Here is a 15,728-nt window from a genome sequence, read left to right as displayed (position 1 = left end):
ATTTCATAGTTCTTGATATTTCTGTCTGTCTTGGATAGTGTTATTCTTTTTCCAGGTTTTCCAGGCATTGTCTCTCACTTTTATTAAGGCTTTTGTTGTGCTATTTAGCCATGGGGCATAATTAACTTTAATCCGAAGTTTCCTGATGGGAGCTAATATATTTAGTACACTCATAAAAGTAGTATTTAAAAAAAAGACAGCTCCTGATCTAACGGTAGAGTTTTTAGTGGTTTCCAGTCTTGCTGCTGGAGCATACTGTTAAGAGTTTGTGGATTAACTTTGTGCTCATCCCTAGTCTCCTTGAATAGCATGGGTTTGGGTATTTTTGCCTGTTTACGAAGGAGGAATGTGGGGCAGTGGTCACTCAGTGTATCAGGTAAGCAGCCCACATGATAATTTTCTGTGGGGATATTAACTAGCGTCCAATCTAGAATGGAGGTTCTATTGGATGTTTTGTCTACTCTGGCAGGTTCTTGGATTAGTTGTGAGAATCCAAACAAGTTAATATGGTTTGAGGGGTTGTTGGAGTTGCAGGCTAGCCAGTCTAGGTTTAGGTCGCCTAGCAGGATGGTTTCTTGGGGTAGGTTGATTGTGGCCCATTGTAGTATCTCTTCTATTACATGTGAGTTATTTTCTGGAGGAATATAACTACAGAGGATGTTGATAGCAGGATGGTTTCTTGGGTAGGTTGATTGTGGCCCATTGTAGTATCTCTTCTATTATAGGTGAGTTATTTCCTGGAGGAATATAACTACAGAGGATGTTGATAGCAGGATGGTTTCTTGGGGTAGGCTGATTGTGGCCCATTGTAGTATCTCTTCTATTACAGGTGAGTTATTTCCTGGTGGAATATAACTACAGAGGATGTTGATAGCAGGATGGTTTCTTGGGTAGGTTGATTGTGGCCCATTGTAGTATCTCTTCTATTATAGGTGAGTTATTTCCTGGAGGAATGTGACTACAGAGGATGTTGATAGCAGGATGGTTTCTTGGGGTAGGCTGATTGTGGCCCATTGTATCTCTTCTATTATAGGTGAGTTATTTCCTGGGGGAATATAACTACAGAGGATGTTGATAGCAGGATGGTTTCTTGCGGTAGGTTGATTGTGGCCCATTGTAGTATCTCTTCTATTATAGGTGAGGTATTTCCTGGGGGAATATAACTGCAGAGGATGTTGATAGCAGGATGGTTTCTTGGGGTAGGTTGATTGTGGCCTATTGTAGTATCTCTTCTATTATAGGTGAGTTATTTCCTTGAGGAATATAACTACAGAAGATGTTGATAGCAGGATGGTTTCTTGGGGTAGGTTGATTGCGGCCCATTGTAGTATCTCTTCTATAGGTGAGTTATTTCCTGGAGGAATATCACTACAGAGGATGTTGATAGCAGGATGGTTTCTTGGGGTAGGTTGATTGTGGCCCATTGTAGTATCTCTTTTATTATAGGTGAGTTATTCCCTGGAGGAATATCACTACAGAGGATGTTGATAGCAGGATGGTTTCTTGGGGTAGGTTGATTGCGGCCCATTGTAGTATCTCTTCTATAGGTGAGTTATTTCCTGGAGGAATATAACTACAGAGGATGTTGATAGCAGGATGGTTTCTTGGGGTAGGTTGATTGCGGCCCATTGTAGTATCTCTTCTATTATAGGTGAGTTATTTCCTGGAGGAATATAACTACAGGGGATGTTGATAGCAGGATGGTTTCTTGGGGTAGGTTGATTGTGGCCCATTGTAGAATCTCTCCTGTTATAGGTGAGTTATTTCCTGGAGGAATATAACTGCAGAGGATGTTGATAGCAGGATGGTGTTTGGGGTAGGTTGATTGCGGCCCATTGTAGTATCGCTTCTATTATAGGTGAGTTATTTCCTGGAGGAATATAACTACAGAGGATGTTGATAGCAGGATGGTTTCTTGGGGTAGGTTGATTGCGGCCCATTGTAGTATCTCTTCTATTACAGGTGAGTTATTTCCTGGAGGAATATAACTACAGAGGATGTTGATAGCAGGATGGTTTCTTGGGGTAGGTTGATTGTGGCCCATTGTAGAATCTCTTCTATTATAGGTGAGTTATTTCCTGGAGGAATATAATTACAGAGGATGTTGATAGCAGGACGGTTTCCTGGGGTAGGTTGATTGTGGCCCGTTGTAGTATCTCTCCTGTTATAGGTGAATTATTTCCTGGAGGAATATAACTGCAGAGGATGTTGATAGCAGGATGGTGTTTGGGGTAGGTTGATTGTGGCCCATTGTAGTATCGCTTCTATTATAGGTGAGTTATTTCCTGGAGGACTATAACTACAGAGGATGTTGATAGCAGGATGGTTTCTTGGGGTAGGTTGATTGTGGCCCATTGTAGTATCTCTTCTATTATAGGTGAGTTATTTCCTGGATGAATATAACTACAGACAATGTTGATAGCAGGATGGTTTCTTGGGGTAGGTTGATTGTGGCCCATTGTAGTATCTCTTCTATTATAGGTGAGTTGTTTCCTGGATGAATATAACTACAGAGGATGTTGATAGCAGGACGGTTTCCTGGGGTAGGTTGATTGTGGCCCGTTGTAGTATCTCTCCTGTTATAGGTGAATTATTTCCTGGAGGAATATAACTGCAGAGGATGTTGATAGCAGGATGGTGTTTGGGGTAGGTTGATTGTGGCCCATTGTAGTATCGCTTCTATTATAGGTGAGTTATTTCCTGGAGGACTATAACTACAGAGGATGTTGATAGCAGGATGGTTTCTTGGGGTAGGTTGATTGTGGCCCATTGTAGTATCTCTTCTATTATAGGTGAGTTATTTCCTGGATGAATATAACTACAGACAATGTTGATAGCAGGATGGTTTCTTGGGGTAGGTTGATTGTGGCCCATTGTAGTATCTCTTCTATTATAGGTGAGTTGTTTCCTGGATGAATATAACTACAGAGGATGTTGAGAGCAGGATGGTTTCTTGGGGTAGGTTGATTGTGGCCCATTGTAGTATATCTTCTATTACAGGTGGGTTATTTCCTGGAGGAATATAACTGCAGAGGATGTTGATAGCAGGGTGGTTTCTTGGTGTAGGTTGATTGTGGCCCATTGTAGTATCTCCTCTATTATAGGTGAGTTATTTCCTGGGGGAATATAACTACAGAGGATGTTGATAGCAGGATTGTTTCATGGGTAGGTTGATTGCGGTTCATTGTAGTATCTCTTCTATTACAGGTGGGTTATTTCCTGGAGGAATATAACTACAGAGGATGTTGATAGCAGGATGATTTCTTGGGGCAGGTTGATTGCGGCCCATTGTAGTATCTCTTCTATTACAGGTGAGTTATTTCCTGGAGGAATATAACTTCAGGGGATGTTGATAGCAGGATGGTTTCTTGGGGTAGGTTGATTGCGGCCCATTGTAGTATCTCTTCTATTACAGGTGGGTTATTTCCTGGTGGAATATAACTACAGAGGATGTTGATATCAGGATGGTTTCTTGGGGTAGGATGATTGTGGCCCATTGTAGTATCTCTTCTATTATAAGTGAGTTAGTTCCTGGATGAATATAACTACAGAGGATGTTGATAGCAGGATGGTTTCTTGGGGTAGGATGATTGCGGCCCATGGTAGTATCTCTCCTGTTATAGGCGAGTTGTTTCCTGGGGGAATGTAACTACAGAGGATGTTGATTCTCTTTTTGTTTTTAAGGCCTAATGTCTCTGCATTCTGGAATTTGGAAGTGGGGTTTTTAGTGGTTGGAGGTTGAGTATATTTTAAATAAGATTGTAACTCCACCTCCATTTTTGGTACCTCTATCTTGCTTTAGGATGTTATAGCCTGGGGGAAGAATTTCTTTGTTTTGTGTGGCAGGTTTTAGCCAGGTCTCTGTGATGGTTAGTATGTCTGGGGAGTAGTGAGATATGAATGTGTGAAAGTCATGTAGTTTGTTGGATATGCTACATGTATGTTTATAATAAATAGGTCTGACTTGTGTTTCTGGAATAGTATTGGGTTGCTTGGATCTGGGTTGGGGTGTATGTCCCATGAGATTAGTAGCCATTTTCTGAGGAATAGTGTGAGTGTTATGGCATAGGCTATATCTATGTGTTTTTTGGGTACTGTTAACCTTTTGTGAGGTAGTATGGTTGCTGTTTTGTGTATATAGAGTAATGAGTTGCTGTTAAATGGTGTGGAGCATATTACTATATTTGTGTGAGGTTGTATATGTGGGTGTGTGTGGGTGTGGGTTATGTGGTAGGTAGTGTTTGTTGGTATGTTAGAGTGTATGGATGTGGTGTAAGCTAGAGTGGTGAGAGTTAGTAGTAGTAGTCCTAGTATGCCTTGCATGGTGTGTGTGGGGTGTACAGAGGAGGTTGTTGTGAGGTGGAGGGTGTGGAGTGGAAGTGGGAGTGGGTCTGATGACTGAGGGATGGTAATAGGCTGTTGTGGAGGGGGTGGGGATATACGGACTATAAGTGTAGTAGTACTGGGGGGGTGGGTGAAATTTGGGGGCAGGGAGGGGAGCGGAGTAAGCCCGAAGGGCAAACAGAGCATGCTAGAGCAAGAGAACCTAAAGCTGCAGAAACCTATCAGTAACAGCAAGAGATGGACTGAGCTAGAAGGTAGCTTAGCCTAAAGGTAAGGTAAGATTCAATAATAATTAATCTGTGGCTAGCTTCCCTAGGAGGGAGTGGGAAGTTGGAACTATAGAATGGGGAGTATGCTTTAACTAAAAATTCCACCCAGCTATGGTAAGAAGGGTGGATTAGTAGAGTATGTTCCTACCGAGTGGCCAACTTCATTATAGCTTTCCAAGTTAGAAGCTGAATTGAGCTCAATGCAGCTGTGCTCACTTCACAAAGATGGTCACAAAGTACGAGAAAATTGTTAAAAACAAATTCAATGACATTCACCTGATAATTAATTCTACTGGAAGGCTTGTGTTTACAAGTTGAGAATTTCCAGGGCTGATTTGAGCTTTAGCTGAAATTAATTGCTTTTGAACCAAAGGTGGTGGTGGTGGAGGGAGGGGGCACAATCCCAAGGCTTGTGGATGGCCCGAGAAAACTAATAATTAATTCTACTGGAAGGCTTGTGTTTACAAGTTGAGAATTCCCAGGGCTGATTTGAGCTTTAGCTGAAATTGCTTCAGAACCAAAGGCGATGGTGGTTTTGGGGGGGCGGGGTGCAATCCCGAGGCTTGTGGATTGTCCGAGCAAATTAATAATTAATTCTACTGGAAGGCTTGTGTTTACAAGTTGAGAATTCCCAGGGCTGATTTGAGATTTAGCTGAAATTGCTTCAGAACCAAATGTGGGGGGGGGGGGTGCAATCCCGAGGCTTGTGGATGGCCCGAGCAAACTAATAATTCATTCTACTGGAAGGCTTGTGTTTACAAGTTGAGAATTCCCAGGGCTTATTTAAGCTTTAGCTGAAATTGCTTCAGTACCAAAGGCGGTGGTGATGGTGAGGGAGGGGCGCAATCCCGAGGGTTGTGAATGGCCCGAGCAAAAGTGAGCACAAACAGCAGATTAAGGGAAGCTCCTTCAGGTTGGGACTATACTACACTTTCACTTTATAATCTCGAAATACTGAAATCTTGAATTTTATTATCTTTAGACTGAAATGTTGAACGCCCACTTGTTCAAAAGTCCACATATCCGAATCCAGAAATGTCGAATCAGCAGTTGTGGTAGTGTGCTGTGTTAATGGATAGCTATTAATTCAGGTAAGTGTTTATATTAACGGTTTTGGGTAGAGAGTTTAGTGTACATTAATGTTTTGGGAAGTTGTAGATGTATAGGTAAGAGTGTGAGTGTGTAAGTGTTGAGGATGGTGGTGTTTGTATGTATGTGATGTGTGTTTGTGCGAGGGGAATGTAGAGTGTGTAGTGGTGGGTTTAGTGTCTGTCTTTTTAGCATGACCTCAGAGTTAGTATATATAAGTAGCGGGGGTGTGGGTGTTGCAGGGGATAGAGTCATGTATTTGTGTTGTGTTTGTGTATGTTTTGTTTGTTTGTTGTAGTGTGGAGAGAAAGGTGTTTGTGTGTTTGCATGGTGGAGGGTGTATTTAAAATTTGCAATTTTGAATTTTTCACTTTTGGAGTTTCGTTATTTTGAATGTTTGGTTTTATAGTCTCGAGGTACTGACATTTGAGATTTCAGTATTTCAAGATTATAAAGTGAATCCATATATACATACATACATATATATATTTATATATATATATATATATATATATATATATATATAGATATATATATATATTCATGTGTATGGCTGACAGCACTGAGGGTAGAGTTGCATTACACTGTTTTACTGCATATTGCTGTGGTAGTTTCATGTCACTTACTGCTGATTTGTCTGTTATTTGTATTCACTGTAGCATACAGAAGCAGCACAATGTGTCAGCTTGCCTATAGAAGGAAAATAATGGAGCAGATGTGCTGTATACATGCTGGAAGAGTCGAAGTCCAAGGAGGAGGGAGCAGCCCCAGATGATGAGAGACCTAAACCATCATGTGCTGTCATTCCAGCAGTCCAGTGATGCCTACCCTTCACCACACCCTGAGAAAATGAGGGACCGGCTGAGGGATGTTTTACTAATGTTTTTATTTCCCAGATGCAGATGATGATGGGAAACATTTACCAGAATATGGCTTGGGCCATGTATGTCTTTTCCAGGGAGACTGCCACAAAATTCATCCATGAGCTTCAACACAATCAGGATGATGCCTCCCAATCATAAATATAGTTTTTGTGTTCCTCCCATGTACTCTAGCCTGTATGTTATGGACAGTTAATTTAGATTTGCTGCTGTCATGGCATGTATTTGTGCATGATACTCCATATGATAGTTATACTTTCCCTGTCATTTCCTTTATAATGTGCCACAGGCTGTTTTCCAATGGTATCCTTTGAAATACCATTATTTTACTGTAAATGTCAGTTGCCTATTACTGCCTATGACATAGCAATTCCTTGTCCTCTGCATGATATTTCAGTGTGACTCATACGCAACACCAGCAGTTGTCTGCTAAGAAATGCAATAGCTTTTGGAGTAATTGCATCTCATACATTGCAGACATGCAGACTGTATTCAGTTATAATAGGCATGTGCCACAAATCAGCAGTGTTTTCTATTGATATCTACAAGGGTAAAGCCACATATATATGCTTCTTAGTGCTATTTGTGCTGAGATGCATTGTGGTAATAGATGACCGCAGAAGCAGATTTTCTCCTGTGATTTTGTCCTGTGTTAACATTCCTGTCATATTGACAGTGTATTTCTACTTGTACACCAGCAATGCTGTTAGGGTGTGGCATGCCTCTGCTATTCCTCACAGTACTTTGAATGCTGTGTGGAGAGATATTTCCCTTTCATACTGTACTGTAATAGCAACATATGCATTTGTGTTGATGGCAATGCTTCACATGGCAGTTTTCCTTCCCTTTTCTGCAACCAATCTCTCTGTTGGATCTCAGGCATATTGTGAAGTAATGGCATTACTGTGGTGATTGTACTAATATGTTCTGCCGTTACATATTCACCATGTATGTGCAACTGTTCTTCACCCCTGTCTTTGCAACTATGCTTCCATCTTTTGTGTATTGTGTCACAGCAGTGTATTCGCCTTCTCCAAAGATTGCATTGTCCGCAGTTTTAAGCATTTCGTCACACTGCACATTGCCATGTGACAGGTGCATATAATGTATTTGCATGGCTCCACTGACTCCTATTAGAATGCAGTACCACAAAATGTTTCTTCAGTGTTACATATGTCTTTATGTTTGTGTACACTTAACAATTCACAAATCCATATGTAGCGTACATTATGCATGTGTTACATTGTAACTTTTCACTAAATGCAACTTGCACCTTTTGACATTTATTCTCAGACTACAGTGTCTCTTTGCTGAATGCCACATTCACGAGCATCACACATTCATAGCAAGTCCCCTTAATGGGATTGTGTTTCTACACATACAATAGAGCCTGTACAGATTACATACTTTGAAAAACAAACATACAGAACACTATTTCAACTGCACATTGAAATGAAAATAAAATTATTTCATATGGATAGTCTGCTGACAAAACTTTATGTACTATTTTTATATTTCTCCATTTTCTCCTCTTAGTAAAGAGGATGGGGTTAGATAAGCAGGACAGCCCACCCTCAGGTGCTCTGTACAATGAGGGCAGACACGTAAGACATTCTCAAGAATTATCACTGATGCAAGAATAGCATACACCACACTGAGAAACAGAATATCAGATTCTTGTTGCATTACATTTAATATTGTAAATAGTTGGGTTTTTATTAGATATGCAGAATATACACATTTTATTGATATGGTATTACTTGTGGTAGTGCTCAATGGTTCATCTACAGCATGTTACATCATCACAGAACAGTACTCTATGCATTTTGCAGCTTCTTTCTAAAACAAACAGATATTATATTTCCTTTTAACTTTACTTTGAAATATTTCTGGAATTTATTTTTATTTTTATTTTTATTTCTAACTGTAATTTTATTGAATGAAAGCAGGAATGTAGCAAGCAAATTCCATTTTGTACTCACAAGCTTTAAGTGCTAACCCCTTTGATCACCTATCACTTAAAATGGATACATCTCTGAAAATGCTGCCCCTCCCAAGCACTCAATAAATATAAGTAACATTTTCAGCTGTTTTCCCCTAAAACTATAAACATATTGTTCATAGAGTAGCGGTATTGCACCTGATGCTAAAGGCATTCATTTAGACAGTTGTAGACATGGTATGCCCTGAAAAAAAATCAATGTGTTGATGTGATGCTCAGAAAAAAATGTACTCAGGAGAGTACAAAGAGTATACCTGGCTATATCTTAGAATGAAAGGGCTATTAGCCCCATAAAGGTTGGTCAGCACCTGAATGTATTGATTTTATAACACTGTAATCATCTGTTATATTTTTTTAGCTTTTTTGTGTATGCTCATTTTTTTTTCTCAGAATGATATATTTAATGAACATACAAACTTTTATTCTCCACAGGAACACTAATAAACCAAAACAAATTCAAATCCTGTGAAGCAACCAGAATGACACCTAGCATCCTGTTTATCAGAAAAAGGCAGTGGCAAACGAGCCAAATGGTCTAGTTGGCTGGTATGGTATTTGATCTAGAATTATTTAATACAGAATGTGAAGTATTAATAGGCATGTTCCTGAGAAAGGGTTACCTCTGAAGTTTTTAACAGACATCAGGGATGATGTGTTGAACAAGAGAAGAAATGGTGTATATACTCCCATTTTGAATACTGATAGATTATATCACGATATCAGACAAGTAAGGGAACAGAAGGAATTTAACAGCAATAAGAAATTATTCATCATCACATTCACTGTATAGAGTAGAGCTGTAGAGTGTTTGGTCAAGAACTGGAACACTTTCAGTATGGGTTGGTCTATTTTTAAGAAAATGGGTGAGAAACCAGTCATAGTGTATAGAAAAGACTGGTTGAAAGAAAGTAATACAAGTAGTAATATACCCAAAAACTAGAAAGTTGGGTATGTACAAGTGACGATGTTGCTCACAATGTCACTGTGTCACTAGAACTAGCACATACACAGTCAGAGAAAAAACTTATAAAGTCAATTGATATTATATGTGTGATTCTAAACAAGTGGTCTGTTTGGCAAGTTGTGAATTATGCCCTGTATTCTATATAGAGATGACCAGTAGAAAATTAAAAAAAAAGGATATATGATTGTGTGTCTGAAATTAAAAATGAAAAAATGACAAATGCATTGCTTAGACACATTCAAGAATATAAAGAGCATACGTTTGGGATTGTTGCTCTTGAACAAATTAATAATGATATACGAGGGTACATTACTGAAGAACACCTAGGTAAATGTGAACTGAAATAGCAGTTAAGATTTAATGCTACTAATCATCCAGGGGTTAAATGAGTCTGTTTCAATTAATCCCATCCTAAAATTAAAATATTATGTAGCATAAACATAGAGGATGGTGCTTGTTTCTAGTGTTTTTACTTGTTTTAATTGATTTTGTGTTCTCATTCATTAATTGATATATTATTGAATGCATTTAAATGATTGTTTTTAGAGAAATGGTAGTTTTGAAGAAGTTTCTATAATTACAGGAGCAAAAGATCTTAACTTTGTGCAATAACTTTGTGTAATAAAAGGTTTTCAGTGAAGTTCTGCAGTGTCATTTTAGTTGCATCACAGGATTTGAATTTGTTTTTTATAATGAATGTGCCCGAAATCTCTTTCTAATATTACATTGATATTTTCAATTACTTGGTTGTAGTCGCAAATTTAAAATTCTGTTATTTGTTTCGTTTCTTCAAATATTTTAGGGTAAGAAAATAGTGGACAGATGTATTCATGTCTGGTTGGCTGAAAAGCAATCCATGCTAATTAGGTGAAAGCGGGTCAGCCAATCTGATGTGAGACAGACTCAGGCCAGTCATAGCTCCTAGGATCAGAGGATCATAGGTGGTTACTAGGCTAATGAACCCAGGACCTTACAAGCCTAGCCAAGCTTTACCCTTATTTCCATGATCAGCACCTATCACCCCATCCAAGAGGGACATAGGCAGAACTCCTGGGGTGAATGTATGGTTACCCATCCAATTGTACAGACTACATTTGTAGAGGGCCAATGAGGTGCTCTGCTTGACATAAAGCAGGAGTCTATTCCAAAGGTGTGGCAACCCCTGGGAGACAAATCTGTCCGTCCAGCAGGTTCTATTAATGTCACATACCAGGTTAAGGCTATTATAGTGAGTAACCCCTGTGCCATTTGATTTGTGGACATGCAGCATTTCTAATAAAGCAGGGTCAGAGATTGCCTTATATGCAATGCAGAGATCACCTCTGAGTAGTCTGTATGGAACAGAATGAAGTGACAGTGATCTCAGATGATTCTCATAGGACAGATGATGAAGACCTTGAATTATCCTTGTGAGGAACCTTTGTGGTCTCTGCAATTGCTGCAGGTGGTTGGAAAGGTAAATACTAAAAGGGTCTTTGTACTCAATTATTGGCCTGATGAGGGAAGAGTACAGGAAAGTTATAACTTTTTTTTTCTAGAGGTAATGCCCTTACTTGTGAGATGAGCAATATAGAATGCCCTCCTTACCACTGTGGAGACATGGTGATCAAAGGTAAGGTTTCTGTCAACCTGTGTGCCCAGGTATCTCACCACTGAGTACATACTTAAGGTGTTGTTATTTATTGATGTGGTAGACAGCAGGAACATTGCTCTTACCAATTTTTTGTATTGAGTTTAAGGTCATGACTTTGGCACCAAATCATATGTTTGTATAAGACCCTCTTGGAGGATGTTGACATCATTTGGAGATTCTATGACTGATCCCATTTTGCAGTCATCAGCAAACTTTGTCAGCCACAGACCTTTAGTTTTAGACTGCACTTTGGAGAAATGGATTCCAAACAGTAGAGGTCCCAGGACTAATCCCTGTGGAATGCCACTGGTTACAGATCTGCTGTTGGAGGTGGATTCCCCTATTTTGACTATATGGGTTTTATCTTTTTTTTTCACTTATTAGGTGGAAGACAGACACCCAATCTGATGTGAGACAGGTTCAGACCAATCATAGCCCTCTTCCAATCTCAAGCCCTATCCCTAGTAACCCTAAGTCAGTATCTCACTGGATGAAAAAGCATTCATACACAATCATTAATACAAACTCTGTTGAACACAAGCAGCCATCAACATATGATTGATGGCTTCTTGCAGCTGGTGCAGAGGGTTAAAGCTAACAAACTGAAGTTCCTGTGGTACAGGGTTTGATTCCTTCATTCCTCATTTGCTGCAGTTGGTGGATGACAAAATGGTTAAGGTATTTGTCTTGCTGATACAAGTCACAGGGTTTGATTCTCACCTTTGTGAAGCATGGTTATGCTTCAAAAGGCCCCCTGGGGTCATTAGCCTTGTAATTACCTATAATTACTTTACTACTATTTTAGAGGCTCCAAGTAGGCTAGATCAGCAGGAAAATTCATTATAAAAAGATTAAGGTCTGTAGCTTCCTAACAGTCCTTTCCTGGAGTACCATTTAGTATTTTTATGTTCCTGCCCTCTATGATCTTTGCATATTACCTGTGGATATCATTTTATAGGTTTGACATAATGAGAAGTCTCTCCGGCTCTCATCCTATTAGAGAAATATGTCCTATTCTTTTCAGTGACTGTAAATTCTCTAAATTTCCATTATTTTTATAGCTCTTCTTACTTCTCAGGAGGTCAGCATGAGAGTCATTTGTATCCACTAAGTTGTGGTCAGTCAGATCTACCTCTGTTTCTTTATTGCACAGATGCTCTGTCGAAGCCACATAAATAACCATTATATGTGCACTGCACTGCATTGTCTGAATATCAATCCTCATGCCAACATAGCAGTGTGTTGTGGCACATGATTATGATGTCATGCTGTCAGCTGCTCTTATATGTTGCATATCATCTTACAATTCCAAACAGCATGCCATATTGTAAATCTGCTCAGCTATGCATATACTGATGGCATGTATTTGCTTTAATTTCTCTAGGCTGATCATTAGGTTTCAAATGTACCTAGGTATGTTAATGGTGTTAAAACTTTTCAGTATAACTGTCTGTTGCTACATATGTGTTTATTTATTTACTTACTTTTTGCATGTGGGAGCATGGCTTTTTCTGTACAATTATGATCTCATACTGTTGTCGCTCACTTCATATGTTTTTTGTTCTGATCTGTTTTGTTCTTCCTTGTGAAGCACAACTAGATGCAAGTAAAGCAGTCCTTGAAGAAATTGTAATTAGGAGCTGTTCCTGCATTTGAGTGATTCATAGTTGAATTTTGATGTGCATCTGTTCACTGCACGAAAGGGTTATAAAAAGTAAATTTGAGCCGTCTTCATCCAATCTACAATTAGACAAAATGTTGGTATTTGCTGCCTAATTAGCTGTCTCCTGGTCTAAGGTACTTGTCACGGCAAAAAAAGGTATACCCAATAGTGCTCACCGGCCAAGAAGGTGAATGTATAAGTTACGGCTGACCCATTTTACTTTGCTTATCTTAATATCTTAGGTTTAGAATGAACAAGGACATAGTAAAAGCTCTGGTGAGTTTGCATGGCTCACATACTGGAAATTGGGGGGGGGGGGTGCATAGCCCTTACTCCCTTGCCATGGGAAGCTTCCAGAGACAAACTTGAAATGCATTGTGTATCTCACAGGTTTCTGCCTCAAGGATACTTCAGCAGTTTCTTGTCATATTTTTGGCGCATCTATTAGTCCATCTATTCCCAGTGTTACCTCACTTCTGAGACAGTATCATGCATGTCTTCAGTGGTAGGGTAGTATGGAATTCTTTCCTGAGATGTCTGGTGCAAGAGATTGCACCCATGTTGCCATTAAAATCCATCTTGTGAGAGGAGCAGCCAAGTAGTTTATGATGCAAGGGGCTGCATCACTAACTTCTTGTCAGCATTTTGGCAGTGCCCATAATTCCCATATTTGGCACACAATCTCACTCTATCACCACTTACTGGATGATAGGATTCCCTTTTTCTTACCTAGTTGATAAGTACAAAGTATTTTAATGCTCCTAACTATAGGAACTTCAGTATCTGTAGAGTGATATAGGTCACAATGTGTAATGACCCCACCGCCTTTTCTGTTATGCTTTGTTTTGCAGGTGATTTAGTCTACCTACTCAAACCCTGGCTAACAACACCAGCTGATAACCTCCTGGGAGCTTCAGCACTGCCCTGCTCAGACATGGATAGTCATTTTACTGACGGCTAGGTCTTCTTATAGCACTAAAAATGACACCTTGCACACACCCAACCATTTTATGGCTAATCAGACAAATACTATAAAACATCCTGACTTGCGAGTAAATACTTGCGAACGTTGAACAGCTAACACTTAAGTACACTGATTATTTCCTTTTTCAAATAATTTCTGGTTATGCCTTTTGTAGTTTTTTCACATTTCATAGACTTTCTCAGAAGCAAGGAGCACAGCGATGCTTAAAATTGCAAACTGAAGCAAGTTAATTTGAGTAGTACTCATGCAAATGAGGTTAGCCATGCTGACCTCTATGAACTGTACTGTAGCACAGATGTCTATTTCCTCTTTTAGATGTAAATACATTTGGCTTGATGTGCTCAAGCTGCACTTAGCTCATGAACACATGCAAGTTCCATTCACTTCTGGACACTTACGAGTCCAGTGCTTGTCTCCATTTGTCTGTAGTTTCCTTTCTTTTTACTTTATTTATTCCTGCAGGTCCATAGGTTCTGGGGGACTACTCAACAGCAGGCCTCCTAGCCATGAATACCATGGGCCTCATTGCTTGTTTGCAGAAATGGCTGAGAAGACTATGAAGAGGCACATGCGGCCACTACAACCTCTCCTCCAGTGGGATACAACACTTGCTGACCTGGTCAACTCCATCCGTATAGCCATCAGAGGCATACACTCATGAGGTCCACTATCCAGGTCTACCATAGAGTGGAGATAATTGAGATCCACTGGATTGGGGTGATAACTGAGTCATGGATCTCTTCATCTTCCCTCTGTGCCTCTCTTGCATACGTATGTCTTGTCCTCCCCAGTGTCAGCCCATCATAGTGTTCCTGTCTGTCTTGTCTTTCATTTATGTTTGTTTGTTCTTTATCCCTTCTCTAACTCTTTCTCCTTATTCTTCTGCCAACTTTCTCTCTTAAAAAATCAAAAATGGGTATCTATCCCCTACAAAATTACAGTGTCTCTCCTCTCCAAGCTCATTTAGCATAATCGTCTTAGTATGTACCTTTTGTGTTTTTCTTGCTGTCTGTCTCCCACAACTCCAGCTTTCCTGTCTTCCTCTTTTCCAACCTTATAAAAGCTCAGACCAGGTGTTCATACAAGGACACACTTTAGTATAGAAGAAATGTTGTATCAGTTTTGGTAACCTGCAGTCCAGTGACACTCAGCTCAGCTCAACACAAGCTTTTATAGAAAATCTCAGGAGATCTATGCAGGCTCAAACCAACAGCTTACTGCCTAAAATGCTCAATAGCATTTGTGACTTTACATCTAGATATAGATATGTATAGAAATTGTACCATACATAACTACACTGCTTTCAACACATTTTGCAATGCTTTAGATGTGTAAAACTGCAATGGGTGTTTCAGCACTGGGCTATGAGTTCTGAAAGCAGTGCCACTTGTTTGTGCTTTGCTGATTTATATACTGCTATTCGCTGACTACCGTTAACCTGATGTGAAGCTTGGGACAGTGAATACCACCCACACTTTTATTAAACTACTACCAGTTTTGACAGAATGTGTCTTATGAGGACAGTTGCCATTACACATAAGTGTTAGGGGCCCTCAAGAACTGCTGAAAACTTTTATTTATTTATTTTTTTTAACAAGTACTAAAAACCACTGGCTGTACACATTATATTCAGTGTAATTTTTTTTTTTTGTGGTCTTTGTGAAATGGAAGACATAACTCTGTTGCAACTGTTACATCCATGATAACAACTAGCAGTGAAAAAACAGAGATAATTAAAATGAATGTATTGCTTAAAGTTGAACTTGTTTTGAATAATGTAATTTTTTACTGACTCTTTTCTAATTATTAGACTAAAATATGTAACATTTTGGGAGAAGAAGTGGGGTATTCAATAAGGAAACTTTGCTGACTTGTCTTAACTTTAATATAAAAACAGC

Source organism: Protopterus annectens, chromosome 2.part2, assembly GCF_019279795.1.
Source record: "Protopterus annectens isolate FY-2018-M chromosome 2.part2, PAN1.0, whole genome shotgun sequence".
NCBI lineage: Eukaryota > Metazoa > Chordata > Ceratodontiformes > Protopteridae > Protopterus > Protopterus annectens.
Note: the sequence above shows the minus strand (reverse complement) of the source record.